Source organism: Nymphalis io, chromosome 18 (assembly GCF_905147045.1).
Source record: "Nymphalis io chromosome 18, ilAglIoxx1.1, whole genome shotgun sequence".
Lineage (NCBI taxonomy): Eukaryota > Metazoa > Arthropoda > Insecta > Lepidoptera > Nymphalidae > Nymphalis > Nymphalis io.
The window spans coordinates 3,840,632-3,861,120 of NC_065905.1; positions in this window are offsets into that span (position 1 = coordinate 3,840,632).

The window sequence follows — 20,489 nt, forward strand, 5'->3', positions numbered from 1 at the left end:
CGGCTCGACCAATTTTTATGAAATTTGTTATGTATATTTGGGAGATATGAGAAAAGGTCGTAAATTATACTTCATACCGCTAAGGGTGTCCCTATCCAGATTTTTTTCTATTGTTTAGACTTTTTTTATATTTGTATTTTATTTTGATTAAGCATCAAAAATACATATAACCCCGAATTTTCACCCTCCTAACCCATCTTCCCATTTTGTAATCACGATTTTAGTATTTTTGTATAAACAATATCAAAATAATTATTTATAGTGAACCTCATCGAACTTTCGTCTACGTCATTTACGAGAAGCGTCGCGTCATTTTGACATTTAAAAAAATTGCAAAATATTTAACGATTTTTTAATTGATAAGAAATATAAACGTGTTTTATAATATTAAAAAGGTTGGTAAAAAACTAAAACATCAAATACATTATCGGTATAACGCTTTTTCAGTAAATAAAACAATTTGGTCTATTTGTGTGTGTATGTGTGTGTTGCAGTGAAAAATGCCAGCAAGACGCAAGGGGGCCCATTTGGGCCGTCGAACTAAAAAAGCATCAAGCATGCTTAATAATAGAGCAGAAAGAACAGACAAAAAATCCAACTAAATAACGAAAATGTGCGTGTGAGCATATCACTATTGAACGGGTTGCTTATCGGCACGTATCCAGTAGCAAGGATGTTCCTGAAGTCCATTCGCACACGAAAAAATATCGCACAGGACTTCGTTCCTCCCCGGGTCTCTTCTTCTCCAACGGTACATTTTTTTGTTGTTATTGTATTAATTTACACGGGACTTATATCGCCTACATTATGTCTTCATCGAAATTTTATGGAGGAAAGTCAAAAAACCGAAATTGTAGCAATATGTTAATAAATCATATAAATTAATTCAAGTACATATACATTACATACATTCAATATACACATGATACGATTGTTTACTATTGACAGTATAATCAGAAAAATGATAGTATAATCATATGCTCAGCGTCAAAAAACTATCGAAAGAAAAAAAAATCAATGACCATTATTTATCAAGTAATTATAACAATATTTAATTTATAGTAGGTTCTGTTTTGATTGTTTGTAACGTTTAAAGACATTTTTGATGTTTAATTTATTGTTAAAGGGTTTCAATTACTTTGACAATATTTAAAATAAAATCCTTTAGAAATAATATGATTATTCTGAATCAAATTTAATTATTTAATGCAATAAGTAAAACTTAATTCCATTTCAATTCTGTTAGCAGCGCCGCCTTTGAACAGATTGTTTGTTTATATAGTTTGTGTTTAATACATCATTTTGAGTTGTGTAAAAACTATATTTCAAAAAATATTTAGCAGTAATTCAATTTGTCTGTTTTAATAGAAACTGTTAGTTGCTAACATATAAAACAATTAAAAGGCAATAAAAAGACGCGGTTGCCTCACTAGAACTATAAAAGGATTAATTTAAATTAATATCTTAGGAGTCACAGCAAAATTAAAATTCTCGAGCAAGAAGAAAAAATATGGTGACAGCAATATAGCCAGCGAAAGCTTATGTTCCATTCGTATGTACTATTTTTACCACATACTCTACCGCCAAACAGCAATATTTAGTATTGTTGTGTTCCGGCGATTCAAAAGGTGATGGAGCCAGTGTAACTACAAGCACAAGGTACATTTTAGTTCCCAAGGTTGGTGCATTCGCGATGTAAGGAATGTTTAGTATTTTTATAGTGTCAAAGTATATGGGTGGGGGTGATCTTTTACCAATATTATAAAGAAAACAAAGACATAGCCTAAGAAAACAATAATAAATAAACGCATGAAAAAATTCGTAGGGTGGTGCTTTATGCATATATGTATAATGACAATCAATAAGTTGCTAGGCCAAACGATGTCCGTTTGTGGCTTAGATTTGGGCACACCATGTTTATCACACGTGCCATGTTCTCGGGTGGGCAAACCATTGAGCTTATTTGTGTTGGCTAAAGAGGGATTGACAAAAAAAATCGTACACTCAATTAGTGTTCGAAATTAATTAACTACTTTAGGATAAAAATATATTACTTTTTTCACTTTACAACTAACTTTTAATCAAACAACGAATATGTCCATTGCATTAATGTAATACATTGAAATGAGAAAATGAATGGTTGGTATTTTTTGTTTTTTTATCGGCGGTTATCGTCTACAGCGCTCCTTTCCTTTTTCTGTCATAGATCCCATCCCCTCACACTTACAATAAATTCGTTACTTTATGTTTGAAAACCAAAATATTCAGTAGATATACTTTATATGGCAGAACAACGTTTGCCGGGTCATCTAGTTATCTGTATAAGTATGTATTTACAAAAGAACAGTTTTAAATGTAGTATATCAGTTGTCTGGTTTCCATAGTACAAGCTCTGCTAATTTGGGTTCAGATGAGCGTGTGTGAATAATGTCCCAGGATATTATTATTTTAGAAGAATTACACTGGCTCGCTCACGCTTCAAACTTTTAGCAACAATACTCAATAGTACTGTTTAGCTGTAGAGTAAGTGTCGAGAAAGATCTACAAATGTATTAAATTACCCTGTGTTTTCTAAAACGTCGCGTTAGACAACGTCAGATTAACTAATGTGACTAATCTGAACACTCATTAGTCGCCAATTACGTCATCGCCTATCACCGACCAAAGACTACTAAAACTGACGTCGAATTAGTTAATTTTACTTTGATTAGCGCTTCAGAAACTGGACATATGTGTACAATCAAATGACCATCCTGTTTAAATTGTGCTTTTTTCTTTCTGTTTTTTTTTTATAAAATAGGTAGGCACGTCGCAGTAGGGTACGGCTTAAAGTGCCACCTGATGGTAAGTGGCCACCACCTTCCAAAAACATTGCCATTATAAGAAATATTAATCATCGCTTACATCGCTAATGCACCTTCAAGCTTGAAAACTGAGATGTTATGTTACTTGTGCTGCTGGTAGTCATTCACCCTTTAAACTAGAACACAATAATACTAAATACAATACGTTTTGCAGTAGAATACCGCAAGTAATCAAAGGAATCGTAAAAATAAAAGGCTACAGAAAAAAAATTTGAATATTTGCCCTCAATTAAGCTTTTGACGCATCCAAAAAAGGAATTGCTTTTTCTTTTGCGAGCGTTGATAATACTGATTTTCAATTAAAAACTGTCCATCGTGTGATGTGGGATCTGACGCGGCTTCATTGTTTTTTTATTATAGCTGCAGAGTCGATAAATTATTGCAATTACAATGTTACTCAAAAGCGTTCTTGAAAAAAATCATTTATCAAAGCATGGTAAGCTTAATGGTGAAAATGGTTTTAGTTATGAATGGGATTTGATCAAATATACATATATAAGTATATTCATATAATACTATAAAAATGTAAGTATTGATTTTTCTAAATTAATCCGTAACTCGTCATAGTATTTGTATCCCATTATACTTGAATAAGTTAAGCGAAACGCAAACAATTTCCAGATGGTATATATTTTTTACTAAAAATATATTCATGCCGTCTCTTTATACACATACATAAAAACGGCTCCATTGATTAAACCATTTGTATGTATGTAAAAATTAGTCTCTGTATTTTAACAGATATATATGAAACCAATAATATATTAAATATATTAAACCAATATATATGTTCATTTGAACACATATATATTGGTTTAATATATTATGTGTATAATATTATTATAATAACAGATATTTTTTCATCTCTCCCACTATTGTTTCGACGGGTTCACTATAACTTTTTGCTGATTCCAATACAGAAAAGCAACACTGAGCTTCCACATGACAAGGTATACAAGCTGAATGTGTCGGAAATTAAAACGTGTCACATGCCAACTTCTCAAAATGGAGGAGACTTTTGCCAAAATAAACATACAGAAGCAACAATAATTGATACAAATTGTATAATAACATGTTCGATATTTGAATCATCCCTATAATATTAATAATTGTTATAATATTATGCTGAAATTCATTTAGTATTTTATTCAAATAATAAAATCAATTGTGCAAAGATATTTAAATCCAATATAATTGGAATCTTAGAGCCTTACGCCTAGATCGTTCACATCACAAGAATTCTTTTATCGTCATTGAATAGAAGTTTATCGGAAATGTTTTTATTGAATCAAATATTTATATTGTATTTTTTTTAAATTGTATACTCAGTTTTAAGATTTGAATTTAATTAAATAAAATTGTAATTATTATAGACATTTAATCTTAAATAAAGGTTTAAAGTACATGTTTCATATTTTTTATTTTTATTATGTTTCGTAGTATTTTATATTTTTAATCCATCGTAATAATAATAGTAATATCCTGAGACATTATTCACACACGGTCATCTGATCCCAAACTAAGCAGAGCTTGTACTATGGAAACCAGACAACTGATATAATACTATAATAAACTGATATAATAATAGTAAATACTATTTTTCTTTTGTAAATTCATACTTATATAAATAAATACAGCCAGATTTAGGACAAACTGACTTGTTCTTGCACACAAATGTCTGTCCTGGGTGGGAATCCAACTCACAACCTTCGGCGTGAAAGGCAAGTGAAAACAACCAACCACGCTAACCGACTCGTAACAGAACTTAATATTTACAATGCTTTTAATGCTTGTATTAGAAGCGGTCTCCTTTATTAATAATAATTTAGTTTAACTCAACCATTGAAACTATTTTCGAACGATAACCCTCGAATTTCACTGGAACCATTCACAAACTGTAAGGTCAACTATAAATCTGTGCAAAGTCAAGCGTATAATTACATAGTACCGGGTTATCATAAATCATATTTAAAGGTAGCCGACCGTTCTTTCTCATCGATCATCAACCTTCCACACTTCTATGGAACTTATATATTGTGAATGCTTCTCGAGTTCGTGTATTGATACTTTATTAGTAAAACATTCTGATTGCGCTAAGATGCATGTAATTAAATATTGTCATTTCATAACGTGACTTAAAATATTGTTCTGGATGCCGTTCAGTTTGATAGATTTTTGTTCAGATAAAAATAAGTTGAATTTTATTTTGATCAATTCTCGTTCCATGGCCTTAGAGATTAAAGTTGCTTTTTAATTCAAAAAAATTAAACTTTTCCAGGGATTGGCTCCAATTTCAAACAGTTTTTTAGTATATATATTTTTTTTAATAAAAAACAATTACTTTTTAGCCTGCGTCGGTTAAAATAATTTAATTCGGTTAATTGCACATTTTATCGTTACTAAATAATTAATATGCTACCAAATATAATTTATAAGGGTCAAACGTTTTTCTATTGTATAAAATAGGCAGACTGATAAGTGGGCCAACTGATGGTAAGCGAATATTAATAAATCCTTATAAGGCCAATGCGCCATTAACCTTGGCTGTTGTTACACTGGCTCACTCAACGCTTGGTGGTATAATATATGATATATGAGTGGATGACCTACCCAGTTGCACCATCAATTAATATTTTTAACTTCTCAAGATGTCACAAAATCTTAAAGCGTGGAGTTTTTACGAAATTTGCCTCAATAGTAATTTGACCAATTAAATAGTTGTTCCAACGAAAGCCTATGAATATAGTTCGAGGCATTCACAAATGGTGAGAGCCAGCAATAAATCTGTGTGAAGTCAACCGAATAATCACACCGTACCGTGTTTGTGTAAATCATGTTGTGGTGCCAGCCCCCAGCGCTCATCCATCATCAGAATTATGTTCTTTTCTCCAGAGGATTTCACGTAATAACGCTTCACCTTTACTGAAACAATAAAGCGAAATATATTATTCGAAAAAAAAAAAAAAAAAAAAACAAATTAACACGCTTGTTAAGTATTTATTTGATTATATTTAGTGAAACACAATCCGAGAACTTATAAATTTATACCATTATTCACAGCCTGGTAAGCTAATTAAATATGTAGGAGGTAACGTAAATTAATAATTGTATATATATATTTTATGAACATATTAAATATAAGAGTCAAATCAGTTCAGTGGTTAGAAATCGTGTCTCTTAACCAAAGACTAAGGGTTCAAACCCCGCCAATCAAATTATTTGTTCTCATTCTTTTAGTGGCTAGTTTGTACGGCTTCCATTATAGGCCCCAGGAATCGAAACCCAATCAATCCCTGCCTCAAAAATGTGCGATGTAAATAACGTATTTAATGGCTAAGAATTTTAAAAGGCCTACACGTGTATTGCTCATCAATAATTCTACATCTGTGTGAACCAGTTTTCTGCATCAATTAGTTTATAATTTAACACTATAGTTGGTAGTGAGTATTAATGTTAAGGCTTTGACATGCTAAATGTATGCATAAAGATATTTTTTTATCGTTTCTATACATTGGCGTGACAAGGATCCCAGACTACTGCAACGATTAAATTTAACCGTCAAATAACTATTTTTCAAGATTAATTAATTGTAAAATGTCGAACTTACAACTAATTTCTTTGTTTGTACGGGAATCCAAATGGTTTTTCTGACGTCGGCTATACTTACGTCACTCTTTTTAAAAAACCCCCCGAGGTTGGTCCCTCGTCATAATTGCTAATCTTTCATTTGGTCTTGTAACTAAGTTGATAAGACTGTATATTCCAGAATTTTAGAATCAAAGGCATCAGGTCAAAAATATTTTTCTTATAACAAATTATCAGTAGAGCAGCCCAAAGTTAGAAATTCAGTAGAGATACTTGCTTCGAAAGTTGGATTGCATGTGCAGCCGTTAGTCCTGCTTTTGATCTCCATAAGCTCCGACCCATTGGGTTATAAAATGCAGGAATAGAGTGGACACACTGCACAAATGGCTAGACTCCTTGTTGTAACCGAAAACTATAAAAAAACGCTAAATATGAAGTGAAATAAATAAAAACATAAAGAATCGTTAATACAATCAATATATTTTACTTATTATTATAATATAGGCACACAAGGCAATAGAGAGCGGCAGCGGAGAGGGGACATGACGTCATACCGTTTACCGACACGGCATACGAATCGGTCTGACTCCCAAAGCGCGTATTAGATCTTTCAAATCGAAAATAATAAAATCATTAACTTTAATTGACTATTATCTATTTTCTAACTGGAGTCAGAATCGAATACAATTCGAAACGAAATATTTGCTTAGACATTTTGCCACTCGTTGGCCCCCAACAAAATCCTATTATGCAAATATGTAAAAGCCGGTTGTATTGATCGGGGCGATATTGGCATTTGATTTGCAAACAAATACCGCCTTCTGTTTTTAAACTAGAATCGAATAAATGATACAATATTACGTGGCGTTTTATGCTTATATGGGCGCAGTTTTTCTTTTATTGGTAATAGGAAGGTAGAGAAGGGAATAATCACCACCGACCTAAGATATTGGTATTATACGTCCATATAGAAATAAAAATATTGGTATATCTGTTTAGAGATTCAAGACTTTGCTTAGCTCATAGGTGGACTTTTTTCTGGGTAAGTTTCTTATACTTTCAATTTTGTTGATACATGCCTCTAAATGGCGCTTACTGTATTTTTTTCGAGAATGACAATTATTATATTATTATACAAGCAGTACACAACAGTAATCAAATAATACATTACACAATAAAATCTACCAATATAATTAACCCATTACGTTACCCCCAATACGCAAACCAACCATGAAAATTAAGATGTTACTTTCCTCGTATCTGTATTTACACTAGCTCACTCACCTTTCAAAATAGAACACATGTTGGGTGGTATAGTATGAGTAGGCGGGACCTACCGAGACAGCCTGACACGAATCAGTCTTCAGCATTTTACGTTATGTTTTTGACAATAAATTATAATAATAATACTCCCAATTATAACTGTATCGGACTCAATACATTTTTATTTGGATATTTTTATGCGAAACTTTAGTCAAGCTTCGGAATCCAGTGTCGATTCTCTCGAGAATTACTAACAACAAACCTGCTAGCTTTCTTCAGAATAAAAAATATATATCTGTAATGATTCATACGTTTAGGAGTTATGACTTTTTATTACTAATGAGATATTCCATATGAATCAGCGATTGCTTATTTTTTCCCTACATTTGTTTATAAAAGGCTGCTAATTCGATAGCATTTGGACATTCACGTGCTCGTTAAAAAAGGTATTTGAAAATCTGTGTCAAATGACATATATATATTATTATTCATTTGGTAATCCAACACCAAATACACTTATTTTATAACGTATTATATTATGTTCGTAGAATTCTTTTACACAAACAAAAAAAGTGTAACAAAGAAAAGCCTACCTCTATAATAGATATCGTCCAGCCACCATTGCGAGAGTAATAATGATCAGGTATACGAATATTTACAAAATCCTTAATTAATAACAATTTTGTGTTTTCCTTGACTCAATTTTTTTTTTACTTTCATTTAATAAAATAATTTCATCATTAGTTTTTAATAAATATTATATTTTTCGAAATCAACTTCAAAGGATATAAATAGCTCTTAATTAAATATATTTTAAAGAGGAAATAAACCTTTAGGCCCATATACATGCTTTTGTACTTGCTTGACGACCCTGAGGCGTTTCCGTCGTATAATGGAGAACAATAAAAAACTTTTCTTGTTTAAAACGTACGTCGGGTACGACAAATAGGACTCCGAAGTTCAATGAATGGATTCGTCTTTTACGGGGATTTGGCGAGAATTTGAGTGAAAGACCGTAAATCTTTTGTCATGTTTAGAATTGAGTTTACGGTAAATTTACCATTTCAATGTTATACGAGAAAATGAAAGTGGATAACTCGATGGAATAAATCGGGGTAATTGACTTCGATCGTACCTTTTTATTAAACAGTCGTAATGTTATTTGTTAAAGTGTATTGTGGTTAGTTATCTCTTGTCGGTCTAGTGGCTAAATATAAAGCTGCAGATCCCTAGGCCCTGGGTTCAAACCACAGGTCGAGCCAATAAAAGTTATTGGGTTATTCTGTCAAAAAATCCTCAGTAGCAGCCCGGAGTTCTAAAGTTGGAAGTGTGTACAACACTTGTCACACCAAGTTTCCGTCTCCACAGTCAATTCATCCTTCTTTAGGCAATAATCGCTTCTATGATAAAATTCCTTAAAAACTTTTAGTTTTACCTTAATTCATAATAAAATTTTAAGAAAACTACAATTAATAAGATCTATTACACGATAAATAATTATATAAAAAAGTGTGGAGTTAGTATTTGCTTAAATGGCATGCAGAAAAAATAATGACAAATAATCTTACTGGTGGTAGAGCTTTGTGCAAGCTCGTCTGGGTAGGTACCACCCACTCATCAGATATTCTACCGCAAAACAGCAGTATTTGTTATTGTTGTGGTCCGGTTTGAAGGGTGAGTGAGCCAGTGTAATCACAGGCACAAGGGACATAAAATCTTAGTTCCCAAGGTTGGTGGCGCATTGGCTATATAAGCGATGGTTGACATTTCTTACAATGCCAATGTGTAAGGGCGTTTGATGACCACTTACCATCAGGTGGCCCATATGCTCGTCCACCTTCCTATTCTATAAAAAAATGACTCATTTATGTAACTTGACTATCCGAAAACTACCGAGATTCTTACCGGTTCATCTCAGTTGAATTAGAGCTAGAATCTATAATGTACCAAATCGGTGGAAGCTTCAAATTTAATCTTCTAAAACGACGATTCAAAAGTGCTCACAAGGACTTAACATGAATAAATTATATTTTGATTTGATTTGAAATGTATCTAAATTTATTTCTTTTTTTAAATCTTTATTTAAGAGGGGTTTGGTCACCAAGTGATCATGCCACCCCTATAGGAATAACTAAACATCAGTTTACAAAATCAACCTATAAATAACAAAAAATAAATAATTCTTTGTCTTAATCCTACTTGTACTACTCTATATAACATTCTAGCTTGATCTGAGACAGGATAGGCTAGTATGCTGTTTAAAGCTCCTATATCTAAAAAAATAATATTAAATCTTATTAATAAAATATTTCTTTCTGCTTCATTTCGGACACATTCTGCTAATATATGGTATACATCCTCATTCTTATGGCATTCAGCACAAACAGATGACACCGCCTTACCAATTAAGAAGGCAAAACTATTCAGTGGAATGTGCCCGAAGCGAAGCCGCAAGGCTGTTACAATATCAGACCTACTCATATTGGCACCAATAAACCAAGGTTTGCGACTTAAGTTTGGCTGTATTTTTTGTACCATATCCCTTTTGTCGCAGCTCTCATGTCAAAGTATTCCTTCCACTTTCTGCGACAATTTTGTTTAAGAACATTTAAAACCTCTGTATAGTTCGAAAAGCAAGCAAAAGGAACACCGTCAGAAGAAGCTTCTTTCGCCAAACAATCAACTATTTCATTGCCTTCTATAGCAATATGAGAAGATATCCATTTTAAAGACACTCTCTTATTACACGATATATATATATATATGTATATATTTTTTAAAATGTCATAGGCGATAGGTAATCCCCGGTAACTAGGACTAGTACATCGTAATAAATATTGAAGAGCGCTTTTTGAATCCGTTCAAATTACAATATAATTTAAATTAATGCAACTAATACATGACCAAGCTTCTGTAATAGCAATCAGCAATATATCTAAATCATATAGCCATGTATCTAAATTTAAATTTACAAATTCTATAAAAATAAATTGCACCGGTTGATCATTTATTTGATAAATACCTTCTATTTAGATAAGTATTATATAACATATATTTTATAAACTAATCTACTGTTCTAACTAAGAGTTATGTAAATAAATTTTCTAAAAACAACATTTCCTAGAATGAAACTCGAAAAGCGTTCATTATTTACCAATGATAATAATAAAATACCCTCCCAAAACCAGTACCGCTTTCCACTCCATTGATATCCATACAAGCGAATATTGTCGAAATGTTTCCTTTTAAGTTAACAAGAAGGAAAATATGTCTTTGTAATAAAACAATTTTTACGTTTATTCCTTTATATTAAAGGAGTTGTAATATTAGTTATATTGTTTTTGAGAGACCAGATGACCAATGGAGAACAGAGGTTGATTTAAATTTTGAACAAAGATTGTGTTTTTTTTATTATATTAGGTAGGAAGACTGCTAAGTAGACTACCTGATGGTAAGTAGTCAACGGCCAAAATTGGAATTGTTAGGAATATTAACCAACCTTTTCATAGCGATCAACTTTAGGAACTAAGATGTTATATACCTTGAGCCTATAGCTACAATGGCACACTCACTCTTCAAACCGTCATTACAATAGTAAGTATTACTGCTTGAAGTTAGAATATATTATGAGTGCGTGCTACCTACCCCACTGGGCGTGCAAAGAAACCTACCACGAAGACCAAAGCGTAGGGCTTTGTTCTTCGTGGTTCGTCACCAAGATTTGTGTGTGTGTTCAACCTAGGAAGTCTCTAAATTTGTATGTGCTTATTGTTTATAATAATACAGTTCTTGTTAAGGAAGAATAGAATGAAGATTTTTTTATATAACTGCTCGGAGCGTTCAGGCTTATATGAAATTGTCAATAATTTAACTATGTCAAACAGTTATGAAGTAAATGACAATTCTAAACAACTATGACAGCAATTAATTGCTCTTGTTAAATGCACTTAGGTTAATAGAGCACTACGCTCAAAACTTATATACTTGTGAAGATTAATTACACATTCGTATTCATTAAGAGAATCATCATCAACATTAAAATAATATAACTACAGTAGTCTGTTTTATGGAAGTCCAAAATTTGATAATTCCTTAAAGTTTCGGATTTACGAAACTTACTTTTGGTTAGAACAATACACACACATCCATACAAAAACACTTGTAGTGTTTATATATTGTATAGAACATCGAGATTAATGGTTGCTAAAAATAAATATATTTTTATTATAATTGTATAAATACATAGTAATGAAGTATATACAAAGTATAAGACAGCTTCACGTCGTTTGCCGTCACGGCATTCGAGTCGGTTTTATCTATAAGACACGACAATAAATGGTTCACATACATATAAAAAATAAAAAGAGATTACTTAATATATATTAAGAAAATTAAAATTTGCTTTAAAAGCCATCAAATGGAATATGAAATGATAGGCATCAGAAGTATTTGAAAAAAATTATTCTGTATTTGTGATAGCATCATTCTTTTTTCAACAAAACGTAGGTTACAAATGAATTATTTTTCGTGTAGTGGAATCGACTTTATTTCACTATCCGAATACCAATGTGCAATATCATTCCAATTACAGAAAGGCTGTTGTTGGAACCTTCACGATTTACCCCTAATAACGGCGAATTCTGCGGATTCCAGATGATTAATGTAGATCCCAGTGGTTCGCGTGAAATTTTTATATGGATCTGTGGTGTAGCCGGCATCTGGCATTAATAAAACATTAAGTGTGCACAAGCTGAAATTACTTCAAAGGATCCCTGTTAATTATATTTTACGAGTGGATCATTTTTAAGAAAATATTAAAACGGCACTTTATAACGTAATTGAAACGTGTGAAGCTTCGTCATATTTTTTCATTTTATTTGAGTAACCATTTTGAGTGATAAAGTGTTGTAAATTTTTTTAACTCTTAGTCACCATTTTTTTGCTCTTGTATTATTTATTAAGGTTTGTTTTTATCTTCTATTTAGCTCTATCTAGCCATATACTTAGTTAATTCTTATTTAAGCACTGCCTGCCTCGTTGGTCTAGTAGCTATAAGATATATAATAAACCATACCTTGGAAGGCATACATACTCACACATTTGAACTTTATGATATATATGTAATTGTAACGTAATTGTAACTTTATGATATATATGTAATACGTATATTGTAACTTCGAAATCGAATAATGGTGAAAGACTACTCACTTATCTTCAAATAACTACAATCTGATATCCTCTGTCATAAATTCATAATTATTGGGTAACCAATATATTTAATACATGTACAGCCATAAACCGCCTTTAAATCGCTTGTAATTAAGTTCAAAACAGAGTGCATACTAGGGAGTTGCGTTACGTAAGTACATTGATAAAATTAATTGTATAATTAACACGCCCCACAGCATATCTCATTTAACAGCAAAATAGAATCATAAGTACGAAAATGGAGATATAAGTTTGGTCATGGCTTTGTATTATGCAAATATTGAAAATTGTTATAGTTACATTGCTATTTTACAAAATAAATGGAATTGAATTTATATCATTCGAACTTAAATGTACCATGTGCCAAAAAATGTCGAATTAAGTTTAAGAAAATATGGATAAATTACGACCAAGTTACTGCTTACAAATGTACAAGGAATAAATGATTTTAACCAATATTCGTTCTAACCATGCTTCGTAAAAAATTGCTACATTACATCCAGTTACCCAGTAAAAAAAACCAGATTATAATAGTCGAATATATCCAACTCTTCACATTTCCCCACCTCTCTGCTCCTGCTCAACTTTTCATTTCTCCTCAACTTTACCCTAATCAATCCACTTCTATTTGACGTTTTTATACGTTAACACATTCAAATATTTTGCAATAGTACAACTAGTAAGTCAAAGTTTCAAAATGGATTACAATACGTTGTCGCAGAGATTGCTGTAGCCATTGGGCCATCTCGGTTCAACGTTCAACCCATTTATCAAGGTAGTCACATAATGTATATAAGCACAATGTACATAATATAGTAAATAAGGCAATATAATAAACGAATTATTTTTTTTTTTAAATCGTGCCCGTAGCTACCATAACTTTGCCGATATCCTTATTTGTATCAAAAATAAAAAAATAAAACTGTAATATGATTTCAAAGTTATACCAACACTGTTTTATATAAACGACTTTATTTCAAACAAATATAAATTTTGATTTAATTTCTTCAAAGCATGTGAATATCTATATACTTAGGGCTTTGGGTAGGAACTCATCTCATCAAATATTATACCGTCAAACAGCAATATTTAGTATTGTGGCGGCTTGAAGGATGCGTGAGCCAGTGTAACTACAGGCACAAGGGACATAGCATCATAGTTACCAAGATTGGTGGCGCATTGGCGTTGTACGGGATGGTTAATATTTCTTATAGTGACATTTTGCCCTGGTGGCCCATTTGACAGTTACCAAAACTTCATTCTAAATTTTGACACATAAAAGTGTAATATACAAAGGGACTCCAGTGAATTAGATTCATGATTGTAATATTTAATTTGTTGGGTATCTCGACCCAGTAATAAAAGTGGCAGAGTTTGAGCCAACGTAAATTATAGCCGTTTGCTTTAATAGCAGACATACGACAAAAATGTCGTGTAACTGCCCTATAAATTTATCTAGAAGTAAGTAATAATAGTATGAACCAAATTTTGGTAGTTGGCTTTGGATAGACAAAGAAATCAGACACAACCAACGGCTTTCGATCTGCAGATCCCAAATCTGCAGATCTATAAGATAGCTACGAGTTAGTGTCAGTTACTAGAGTACTCATCTTGTAGCTAACGATGTTTTTGACATCACAAGAGTTGGCATTTGCTAAAAACTGTAATATTATTTTACAATTCTCATTGTATTTTCATTTCACGCTACAAATACTTGAAATAATTGTGTTACAAGTAAAATAACAATACACTCGTATACGACACGAACATTAATATTAATTGCTAAGCAATTGTCATATATCCTATATTTATGCTATAACCACTAAGCTACCAAGTATAGTAGACTTGGTGGTAGGGCTTTTGCAAGTTATCATAAAAGGTACCATCACTCATTACATATTCTGCCACCGAACTGCAATATCAACATTGTTTTGTTCCGATATGAAGGGTGAGTGAGCCAGTGTAACTAGCACTTGGGACTTAGATTCCGAAATTGGTTGCGCATTGATGATGATGATTTCTTAACGAGCAAATTTATAAGGGCGGCGGTGAACACTTACCATTTGGTGGCATATTTGCTAGTCTATTAACATAATTAAAATTTCAAAACCCTTTTCCTTGAGTACAAATAATGTCAGTAATTGAGAACGAAACTAAAAAAAAACATTTTAGTTTTCCAATCTGTCTTTTGTCTACTCGCTTGAGTTGAGTCGGACAAAGGAAGAGAGTTATTAAATGCGACTCGTTGTGAAAGGGGTTTCTAAATTTTATTAGCTATCGAGTTCATTTTAACTTTCCCGTTTCTTTGATGTATATTAAGTTACCTTAACATATTTTTGACAGTTTATTAACTTAACAATCGAAAGCTTAAAAGGTTCAATATTTTTAATATAATTAATTTTTAGGTAGCAGAATTACAAATGGACCACTAGATGATAATGTTCATCTTTGCTTATATACTACTAGTTACACGACGTGTCTAAAGAGAATAGTATAAATTGCATGCTAACTGATGATGGTAGGGCTTTGTGCAAGCTCGTCTGGGAGGTACCACCCACTCATCAGATATTCTACCGCAAAATATCAGTACTCGGTATTGGTGTGTTCCGGTTTGAAGGGTGAGTGAGCCAGTGTATTTACAGGCACAAGGACATAACATCTTAGTTCCCAAGCTGGTGGCGCATTGGCGATGTATGCGTTGGTTAACATTTCTTACAATGCCAATGTTTGGACGTTAGTGACTTCGTACCACCAAGTGGCCCATATGCTCGTCCGAAAAAATCTTTGAACAGATTTCTTGTAGCACACCGAAAAATAAAAATTATAATACAGACAGATATATAAGAGGTAGACGTAAAATCATATAATAATATATGAGTAACAATTTACATAGAAAATCAAATAGATATTATATTACAAGGAATTTCACAAATACTATAAATATTATAATATTATATACTATATATATACACATACATTAATATATGATCTAGGATTAAAAAAGTGCTATTTCAACATTTTTAAATTAAAAGAGATTTGCTAGTGCGGATAGAGTGACAGTGAGTTACAGAGTCCCGCAGCATTAACAGTACAGGAGTAGGAATAAAAAACAAAAGTGTGGTGGGATACGTAAAATTTGTTGAACATTAGATAGAAAATTAGGGGGTTCAATAAGGTAAAGCGCTCTCGAAGATAGTTAAATGTCAAATGATTAAACAGAAGATTGTAAACAAGACATAGGATGTGAGTATTCCTGCAAAGCTGTGAAGGACTCGAGCTTAGTTCAACGTTTGGAAACGTGGTTAAATTTACGGAGCCCAAAAATGGAAACATTTCATTTCCACTCATATTCTAAGCTTTCTAAAGTGCTTTTAAGGATTTTGAGACAATCTAGGATGAATACATTAAAAACTAAGCACTATAATTAAATTAGTACCGATAGTTGCCTAGATTATGAGCCATTTAGCTAAGTAAATATAAATACTAATACTAATCCTCGTCACTATTATCGTACCCACTCTAAGCACAGGCTTAACGCCTAGTTTTAGGAAATATAGATATTTTTTATTTTATTTTATTTATTTAAGATTCACCAGTGGTAAATACATCAACACGTACAAAGGTATACAATTTTAATACAACTTAAAACTAAATGCATTACCTATTAAGGTGAATACCACTTGCAAAGATAAAGTTGGAGATGACAAACTTATAAATAATTAATTGTTAGTAAATCACGGTTAAAAATGACAAGAATTAACAATAATAGTAATAAAAATAATAAAATACAAATATAAACAAAATAAATTAGTTAGCTGACAATTTTGACAATATTTTTTTGGGAAACTTGTTTGATGAGTCTCCAAAAGGGTCTAAAACAGCACTGTGCTTATTCAAAATTCCACATAAGCGAGATACAGGTGAATTGCTTCCTAAAACAGTTTTGCGGAAAGGTCTTACTAATGGTGTTATTGGTTTACGTGGATATCTAATGGGAACATTCAATTTAATTTTTGATATCAGAAACGAGTTATCATAGTTGTTGTTAAGTGTTTTATAAAGAAATTTTAAATCCAACAAATCCCTCCGATCACTTAGTGAAAGAATTTTGAAAAATTCCAATCTTTTTTTGTAAGAAGGAAGTATTTTCCCTTTACCTAACGAGAAAGTAAGATGATAAAGAAAACGTTTCTGTATCCTCTCAAGTCTTAGGCAGTGTGTTGCATAATGTGGCCTCCAAACAACGCTTCCGTATTCCAGTATACTCCTGACTAAGCTATTAAATAAAATAATTTTTGTTCTAGGATTTCGAAATAATCTTCCATTTCTTATTACAAAACCTAACATTTTCGAGGCACGGCTAATTACACCATCAATATGAGGTATGAAAGTTAGTTTTTTGTCGAAGATTACTCCCAGGTCTGAAATTCTGTCCACAGATTTAATAGGGGCACCAGCTATGTAATAATTCGTTTGAAATTCTTTTAAACTCCTGGTGAATGATATCCATGAACATTTTACTGAATTAAGTCTCATGCCGTTATCATTACACCAATGGTTTAATCTTGTCAGATCATCTTGTAAAAGAATAGTGTCATTTGGTTCTTCAATCATTTTAAGAAGTTTGACATCGTCAGCATACAGAAATGGTGTAGAATATTTAAAACAATTAGGCAGATCGTTTATGAATATATTGAAGAGCAGCGGACCCAGGTGTGACCCTTGTGGGACTCCAGATTTTACATCGCATTCAACCGATTCATAACCGCCGGCAACAACATAAAAATGTCTTTCTGTAAGATATGATGCTAGAAATCTCAGTAAAGATCCGACAATACCATAATTGGACAACTTCAAGACTAGTACTGAACATGGAACCAGGTCAAATGCTTTACTTAAGTCTGTGTAGATAACATCCACTCTCTTGTTCCTATCAACAGATTCAAATAAGATTTCGGAGTAATTTACTAGATTTGTGCATGTAGATCTACCGGCTATGAAGCCATGCTGGTGGGTACTAAGAAAACATTTAACATGACTGTAAATATATGGATATATTAGAGACTCCAACACCTTACCAAAGATAGAAAGGATTGAAATAGGCCTATAGTTTTTTACATAATTTTTTTCTCCACTTTTGAAAATAGGGACTACTTTCGCAGTTTTCCACTTAGAAGGAAATATTCCGGTGACTAATGCTTTGTTAAAAATAATTGTTAGTGGTACAGCAAGACTTTGGGCACAGTTTATAATAAAATTAGGCGGAATATTGTCAGATCCAGAACCCCTATTTATATCTAAATTCTTTAATTTATTAATGACTTCGGATTCATCAAGCTGGATCAAAGGTAGGCTATTATTGCAACTGACTGTAGCATCCATGATTCGCAGTATTTTGTCCATATCGTACTTGCTCTCGTTTTCTTCATACAGCGAAGAGAACTGTGACGCAAATAGGTTACAAATTGCTAAGCCATCAGACGCTACAGTTTCATCATTTTTCATTAATGTTGGATAGGTGTTAACATTTTTATCGCGTTTGCTTTTCATATATGACCAGAAAAATTTACTGTTGGATCTAATCTTTTCTTCTGCAAAGTTAAGATAAGAATTGTAACACTCAATAGATAGTCTATCGCATCGTTTTTCTAAGAGCGTAAGTGACAAACCATCCATAGCATTTTTGTATTTTTTAAATTTCAATCTTAGTTTTTCCTTTTCTCTTATTCTCTTTATTAGAGTTTTGTTGAACCAAGGTGGATATTTTAATGATTTTGTTCTTTTGAAATTCGGCGTGTAAAGTTCTATAGAATTATATATCTTCGTATATAGGTAATCAACCATTGTGTTAATATCATGAAGCTCTGCAAATTTTTCACTCCAGTCTATACTTTTAAGAAATTCATTTATAGCTACAAAATTGGCCTTAGCGAAATTATATTTTTTGATATCTTGATTAATCCTCAAGTTTTCCTGCAAATTGTGTGTTACGACAATATCAATATTAAGGGGTGGGTGTAGTGGATCAATGCGAGTTAATTCTTTATTCATATAAACTTTAGAATAGGCTTATTACAAAAGCGATTTAACCAATTATAGTAAAATTTATTTTTTATAACAACTAGCTAGCCGTCCCTTCGCATGGAGTCATATTGATAAAGGTGTACCTACGTACGTTTATATTTAAGGACAAACAACCAATCTTAGGTAAGAAGACAACTTACCATCTTTATCACAGGGAGATGAAAAGAGGAAACATTTTTTTTTTTCATATAAAGGAGACTTTATTAATGATTTGTTATTAACGTATTTATATAAAGTAAGTAAGAAGAATAAAAATATCTGATCAATAATAATATAAGGTAAACGAAAATATTTTTGCTAAGCAATATCTTATTTACATAAAAATCATTTAATTATATCATGTAATAAGTTTTTTATTTTTATTATAAAATGATGAGCTGGGCTCTGCGGTTGTACTTGCATTGAATTTATATTATACACGGAATAAAAAAGATCTTAAGCCTAACAATATTGACGGCCGCGAAACAATTCTTTAACTCTATTCTGGGTCAGTTTCGAAAAGTCTGAAAATAGTTTTGTTTTTTTATTTATATATTTATGTACTAGGAAGGCGGGTCGGACAAATAGGACACTTGAGGGTAAATGATCACCATCGCTCATAGATATTAGCGCTGTAAGAAATATTTAACTTTCCTTATATCACCGCTGCGCCACGAACCTTGAAAACTAAGATGTCCCTTGTGCCTGCTGTTACACTGGCTCACTCACCCTTAAAACCGGAACACAATAATACTTTTGACAGAACGAACCGATTTTGATGAAATAAAAACTAAACAGTATTTTAAAATACTTCCTTTGATAATCCAAATTATTTAAACTTGTTATTCTGAGCAGTTTTAAATATAGAAGATAAAACAGAAAAATAAAAATAAAATATTTTGGTTTTGGGACGAACAGACGCTTAAATTTTATTTCTATATGTATAAGAATGTATTTCTACTATAAAATAACACCTAGTATATTATTTGAAAGGATAAACACGTGATTGTAATAGCAAAATTCGATTTCAAGTTCGTTCTTGAGCACTGATACTCTATGTTTGCACTAATTGTTTCTAACCCGTCTGCGATCTCCTCTTGATTAAACAGGCCGTCTCTGAGCTTAACGTTCGTTACCTGAAACCTTAATTTAGTTAACGTACCGCTGAATTAATCAAGATGTTTCTCTTCTCTCTAAAATTTGATTACACGTAAACGATACGGAGTTTATTTCAATGTGTATCTTTTTCATTCACTATTGTCTCGATTTGAAGTCGATGTTGAAAAGATTTGTTAATTTAATTATTCATACATTTAAAAAAAATACAATAAGATGAATATTAATTTAAAAATAATTATCTTATTATTATTATTTGCAACGAATTATTCGTGGCACATAAGTAGAGAGAGAGCTCCGTGCTGTTTGCCGTTATGACATATTATGCTTCGAATCAAAAAGTGTACTTTAATAGAAGTTAATTACATTAATTATATATTATATTAAAGC